Consider the following 7,770-nt stretch of genomic DNA (forward strand, 5'->3'; position numbering starts at 1 on the left):
TTTTTTTTTTTTAATTTTTGTTTTTTACTTCTTCCTCCTTTAGTGATTCTCTTGCCCTCTTGCCCCCCCATAGCTGGGATTACAGATGCTTGCCACAACGTCTGGCTGTTTTTTTGGTTTTTGGGGGTTTTTTGTAGAGACAGAGTCTCACTCTGGCTTACTCTGTCTCGTTCTGGTCTTCCGTTGGTCACAAACTTGACAGAGCTCAGGCAATCCACCCACCTCAGCCTCCCACAGCACTGGGACAACAGGCTTGAGCCACCATGTCCGGCTATAATTTGCATTTGTTAATAAGCTCCCAGGTAATACTGAGACCATTGATTAGGGACCATACTTTCAGAACATTGCCCTAAGGGATTAACTCAGTCTGAAAAATTAATCACCCAGCACCAGAGTAAAAAATGCATGTCATTTAAAATAGTATAAGGTGCATTTTACAAGGGTGCATGTTAAATCTAAGTGTAGAGTATAAATGTCTTAACACAATAACTAAAAAAAGTGAAGGCTATGTTAACCAGTTTGATGAAACTATTTCAAATTGTATATAAAACCAGGACATTGTACCCCATAATTGCATTAATGTACACAGCTATGATTTAATTAAAAAAACAAAAAACAAAAAACAACAGTATAAGGGTCTCAAATGGGATCTTCTAGAGGCAAAGGCCTAGGATTATATCAATAGTATTCAGCTGCGGACTAATCAGTGCCTATATGAAGAAACTATCCAAAGCTGAAGAAAAGACAACCCAAAAAGATTAGAGGCAACTTCCTTTGGTCTTGACACAGGACCAAGAATAATGCTTGTTTATACTAGGTAAGGCAAAAAACTTCAGGGAGCACTGGGTAAATTACATAAAATGGTCTTCACTCAGTAGAGGAAAATAGCTATCCCTAGGCCGAGTACTGTTTAAAAGCAAGAACCACTTCACCCTAGAACAAAGTTTAGAAATACTGTAGGAAAACAAAAATATCTGGCACCCGATAAGGTAAAATCCACGTCTGGCATTCAATAAAAAATGACCAAGACTGTAAATAACTAAGAAAATATGACCTGTAATGAAGTCATTGAAAGTTATTATAATTATATATTCCACACAGGCACAATTTTAAGTAGCAACAGGGAAGATATTTTTTTAACACACATTTAACTTCCAGAAGTAAAAACCTATAATATGTAAGACCAAAAAAAGTACATTAGAAAAGATTAATGGCGGATTGGACATTGCAAAAGTAAACATTAGTGAAGGTGAAGGCAGAGCTGTAGGAAGCACCCAAAATAAAACTCAGAGAGAAAAAAAAAGTTATGAAAAAATATGGCCAGAGCATCAGTGAACTGTGGGAAAACTTTGAGCAGCCTAATACATTTGAATTGAAGTCAATTGAAGTACTGAAGTCCTCAAAAGAAAGGAGAAGATGGCCAACCACAAAGTGTTTGAAGAAATAATGAAACAATTTTCAAATTAGGTGAAAACTACATACTCACAGATTCAAAAACTCAACAAATTCCAAGTCCAAGAAAGATGAAGAAAGAAAAAAGAAATAACTACACCAGAACATCTCATAATCAAATGCTCAAAAACTGCAGAAAAAAACACACTTTCAAAAAGCCATCAGAAGGGGGGGAAAGACACACCCAGGACCAAAGATGAGAATGCTAGCAGATTTCTCATAGGAAGCCATGCAAATGAAAAAATAGTGGAAAAACATATACATATACAACATATACAATGAGAACTAAAAGAAAAACTGTCAACTAAAAATTCTATAGTCAGTGAAAACATTTTTCAAAACTGAAGCTGAAATAAAGACATTTCCGACATATGAAAGCTGGAAGAATTCATGACCAGCAGGTTCACACTGTAAAATGTTATGTGCAGAAGGAAAATGACACGAGATGAAAGTATGGATCTGCACCACGGAGAAATGAGCACTAGAAATAGGAACTACATGGGTAAATATATACAATTCTTAAATTACTTAAACTTTTAAAACTTACCTTCCAGGTTTCCCTGGGTAACTGGGAATTATCTAGACAAGCTCCCTTCCCTCAATTTCTCACACGAACTCAGAAGAAAACAAAGGAGGGGGAAAAAGCCTTGGGGAAGGCTTGTAAGTAGCATCAAGCCAGCATGCCCTCCTGTTTGGAACGAAACAGGAAAAATTACAACAGAGTCTTGATTGACTTCATTATAAACTCTATGTTTAATGAGATACAGCTGTCACTATGCAGTCAGCTTTTACATTTAAATTGATTTTTAAGGAGCTGCCCACTCTCTAGATGGTTTCAGGTATGTCTTGTTATACTTATTTTTTCCTCCTGCTCAGCTTCTTGTATCTTAGGCTTATTACCAAATCATCCTTGGTCATTCATAGTCCCAAAATATTATGTCTCCATTATCCACACCCAAATCTAATTTTATAAAGAAAAAAATGCCTTTTGTCGAACAACAAACTACAGAAAATCTGGAATTCTTATGTGTGGGGTTTTTTCATGGGAATAGAAACAAAAGACAAGTCCATTCTTGACGGTTTCTTTGGGTCTCCCCAACCCCCAGAAATAGCAAGCATCAGCTAGCACAGTGGCTCATGCCTATAATCTTAGCACTCTGGGAGTGGGCAGCTTGAGTTCAGGAGTTAGAGACCAGCCTGAGCAAGAGTGAGACCCTGTCTCTCCTTAAAATAGAAAAACCCAGCTGGGCGTAGTAGAACACCCCTGTACTCCCAGCTTCTCAGGAGGCTGAGGCAAGAGGATCTCTTGAGCCCAAGAGTGGAGGTTACTCTGAGCTGTGAGCTATGATAATGCCATGGCACTCTAGCCTAGGCAACACAGTGAGACTCTATCTCAAAAAAGAAAGGAAGGAAGGAAGGAAGGAAGGAAGGAGGGAGGGAGGGAGGGAGGGAGGGAAGGAAAAAAAAAAAAAAGAAAAAGAAAGAAGGAAAGAAATAGCCAGAAACATTAACTATTCATTGTAAATAGAATTATCTTCTGCACGCAGAAATTTCTTCAGTCTACTCCCTGATTATTCATAGCTCCTTTCAGAGTTGCCCAGTCTGTCCTGAGTTCTACAAATCACAAAATGGCAAACTAGCCATCCTTTGATAGTCAGAAAAGTACAACATTTTACTGTTGTACACAGAATTTGGACTAAAACTGACTAACCTGGGTAGCCAAATCTCAGCTCAGACAAGTTCCTAACCTCTCAAAATTTGTTCCTTCTTGGGTAAAAGAGGATAAAAGTTCCCTTGTGGGGTTTCATGAGTATCAAAATAGAAACTATGACGTGTACTCACAATTCTTGCCACATGGTGAGAACTCAATAAATAACCACAATGACCATTTATTTTCCTGCCTATATGACCAACTTCGCAACTTAAGCATATCTTTCTTTACTTGGAGCCTAAGTAAGTCCATTCTTAATCATATGTGACCAGTCAGAGGTTATATCCTTTTATATCATGTGAAATTGAAAATATATCCCATTCAAGAGACAACTTTAGGCATAAAACGTTGAAAGTGGAGGGGGCCAAATGGTACACGTAATCATCATACATAATGTAGTCTACAAAGTCTAAGCTCAGCGCTATTCACAATAGCCCAAATGAGAAAACAGCACAAATGCCTATCCACAGAGGAATAAATCAACAATATGTAGTATACACATACAGTGGAATATTGTTCAGCCCTAAAAAGGAAGGAAATTCTAACACATGCTATAGCATGTTTGAACCTTGAGTACACTATGCTAACTGAAATATAAGCCAGTCACAAAAAGACAACATACGATTCCACTTATATGAGTTATGTAGTCAAATTAAACAAACAAACAACAACAACAAAAAAAAAAACCCAGAAAATAGAATGCTGGTTGCCCAGGGCTGCTGGCTAGCAGCAAATGGGGAGCTGTTTGAGCAGAGCTGACAAAAACATTGCAACAATTCATTGAATTGTGTGTCAAATCATCAGTTGACTGTGAGAAGCATAGCAGACCAAGTAAACACTGACAGAGAAATAAGAAAATCTTAACTGAAAATCTTAGCATCAGAAAGGTGTGTGCACCTTTCTTTAAGGCTGCATAATATTCCATGGTATACATATCCCACAATTTATTGATCCATTCATGGGTAGATGGGCACTTTGGCTTCTTCCATGACTTAGCAATTATGAATTGGGCTGCAATAAACATTCTGGTACAAACATCTTTGTTATAATGTGATTTTTGGTCTTCTGGATATATACCTAGTAGAGGAATTGTAGGATCGAATGGCAGGTCTATTTTTAGTTCTCTAAGTGATCTCCAAACATCTCTCCAAAAGGAACGTATTAGTTTGCATTCCCACCAGCAGTGTAGATGTGTTCCCTTTTCTCCATATCCACACCAACATCTCTGGTTTTAGGATTTTGTGATATGGGCTAATCTGGGTGGAGGGAGGGTAATTGGTATGACCACAACTACAGTGCGTCTTACAAGGGTACACGTGAAACTTACTAAATGTAGAATATAAATGTCTTAACACAATAACTAAGAAAATGCCATAAAGGCTATGTTAACCAGTTTGATAAAAATATTTCAAATTGTATATAAAACCAGCACATTGTACCCCATGACTGCATTAATGTACACAGCAATGATTTAATTAAAAAAAAAAAAAGAAAGAAAAAGAAAGGTGTGTGCAAAAATGGTCCTCAAGGAGCTCACCAATGAACAAAAGCAAAGGAGAGTCAAAGTTTGCCACAACCTTTTGGAGAGGCAAGACAATGTTTGGGGCCATCTTGTCACTGTTAATGAAACATGAGTGTACCAAGACCCTGAAACAAAGCTCCAAAGTATACAATGGAAGTCAGCCAATTTTCCATGACGAAAAAATTCCATTGGTCCAAATCAAGAGTCAAACAATGTTGCTAACCTTTTTTGCTATCAGAGGGATTGTTCATTATGAATTTGTGCCAACTGGACAAACAGTTAACCAAGTTTACTCTTTGGAAGTGCTGAAAAGACTGTATGAAAAAGGTGAACAAAAATGACTTGAAGTTTTTGCTAACAACTCATGGTTCTTGCATAATGACAAGGCACCAGATCATAGGGAACTGTCTGTGAAGGAGTTTTTAGCCAGAAAACAAATAACTGTATTGGAAGACCCTCCTTACTCAGCTGATCTGGCCTCCAGTAACTTTTTTCTTTACCTGAAGATAAAAGAAATATTGGAAAGAAGACATTTTAAGGACATTCCTTCAGGATATTAAGGGTAAAATGCAACAGCTCTGATGGCCATTCTAGAAAGAGAGTTCCAAAATTGCTTTGACGTGTGGACTAGGAGCTGGCACCTGTGCATTGCTTCCCAGGGGAGGACTTTGAAGGTGACCATAGTGATATTCTACAATGAGGTATGGAGCACTTTTTCTAGGATGCACCTGTGAACTTAATTGTCAGACCTTGTATAAAAAAGAACACTTATGTGTTATATGTTTTATGTCTACTGAATCGTCTTATCCTACTACTTTCACACATTTGTCCATGTACAGGGTTCACATTTTAAATTTTTATGTATTACATTCTTAGCCCTTATATCAATTTTTCCCTTCCTCAGGAGGTCAATAATTATACATAATTTCTCTTTTTCTCTACCAAATAACAGCCCTTAAATTTAGACATACTTACTTTTGTGTGTTATTAGCTTATACCTATATTACTTTTTGATGGAGTCTTTATAGAGATAGAGGCAATGACAGAAAATAACAGATTTATTCATAAGGAGACACTTTGCTAATTAAGGCTTTGAGATACAAACATTTTGCATTGATGTTGGAGCAAGAATATGAGAAAGAACAGCATTCACTCCTTTCCTCTTCATCAAATAGGCATCTCTTGTGTCTGCAACAGCTGGAAGTTGAATCTGGAAAAAAACTAAAGAAAATAATCAAAATCCTTCATCAAACCCCAAGAAGGCAGCTGTTTCCCTGCAGGCTACTGCCTGTGCATACATCCTGATTGAACTTCCTGACCCTGGCCACCCAACCACAATGGGATGGACTCCTTCGTGGTCCTCACCGAGTCCTTTGTGGTTCTTTGAAGTTCCGTTATAGTTCTTCTACGAACCAATTGAAAAATTCACACAACCGCTATTCTGTAAGAAATAGTCAATGAAATATAGATACAAATAGAAAAGAGAGTACAAAAATCTTACGAATCATCATAGTCATCAAAGTGTACAATTTCTTCATATGCTTTTTATCAAGCACAGTAATCAGAACAAATGGATTGGTTGCAGAGATTATGTTCTATCTGGCTCCTTGACTGTTTGATTTAAAAGGCTACCATTGTGAGGCATGGCAGTTAAGAGTCATTTAGATTCAAAGATTGATAGTATGTCAACTTTCTGTATTTTATAGCCCCCGTCCTGCAGATAAAGCCTCGATATAGTTTCTGTGGAATTTATCAGGCCCCAAACCGAACTTCAGAGATACAACATCAATGCCTAGTTTGGCATACAATTTCTTTCTATAGCTTTTATTTCCAGTCACTAAGCATAAGCTCCCTGCCATTGGCATCTGGGCTCTTCCTCACTCCACCTTATCTGCATTTCAACCTCACTAAACTCACCCTTACATTTCTGTCCCTCTCACAAGCCCGTGCGTCTCTATATTTGCTCTTCCTTTTGTCTACAATCCCTTGAGCTCTGCTGTAGAATTCCTTGAGCTCTTCCATATAGGTGGCTCATTCACGACACTGCTCAAAAATTGTCACTATCTTGACCAATTACTGTCAATTTGTGCTGTTGTACTGGCATAAGTAAAATGCTATTGATTGACATTTTTAAAAATCTTCATTGGAGGATGAGAGATTCATGTGACTAAATTCAACTTAGGTTCAGTTTCTGACTATGGATTGACACACTGGTTAACTCTTTGGGATTTTTTCCTCCAAATCTCAAGTTTTAAGTTTCTCTAAGGCTAGAGATTATCTTCTGTGGCAAACATCTTAGGCAATGGAAATGCTAATGTTAATTGCAATAAAAAATTTCCAACCCATTGAGGGAAAAGAAAACCTAATGGAATGTTAGCACTGAGAAAAACCTTGAACTGGACAATCATCTCTCATCTAAATTTTCCAGTTTTCTGAACAGACACATGAAAGAAGTGCCTAACCCACTTTTGCACTTCCTTATTCCATCTAGCATTCTTTCCTTATCAATGGTCCCAAAATTAATGTAGATGGTAACCACTTGCTCTGAATCGTTGAAATGTCAAAAACTACAATCTCCTAGGCTCTAGTCAGAACGACCTTAGTGGTGTTATCATCAGAGAATCCCTATTTTTAGATCCTTAGCACTAGAGAATCCTGCAGTGCAGTTAGGTTTCTAACTACTACCTCCCAGCTGTCTGAGATCTGAGTTAGTGACCAGTGATGATGGGAAAAGGAGTCTCCAAAGTGCGAACTCTGGGATCCACACAAAACAGAGGTGTACAGCATGGCCCACTGAGGTGTGGGAAGAAATTTCTGTGCATGTGTATTTAATCTGCATCTAGAAAAAGAATGTAAGCCTTGCTGATACCCATGCAGGGTGAGCGTGGCTATCTCCCTTTCTGTGTCACACACTAGAAAGAGGAGCACACCTCCCCAAGTATGTTTGCTTTCAACATATTGAAACAAATTGCTCTTGAAGTTTATTCAGTTAAGTGGATTTGTGAATTATGTATCTACATCTAGCGAAATGAATTCTCACAAACTGACAATTGATTCTTACAAGGAAACTGCAGGTTAAATGCAA

Source organism: Otolemur garnettii, unplaced genomic scaffold, assembly GCF_000181295.1.
Source record: "Otolemur garnettii isolate 467f Iridium unplaced genomic scaffold, OtoGar3 scaffold00098, whole genome shotgun sequence".
NCBI lineage: Eukaryota > Metazoa > Chordata > Mammalia > Primates > Galagidae > Otolemur > Otolemur garnettii.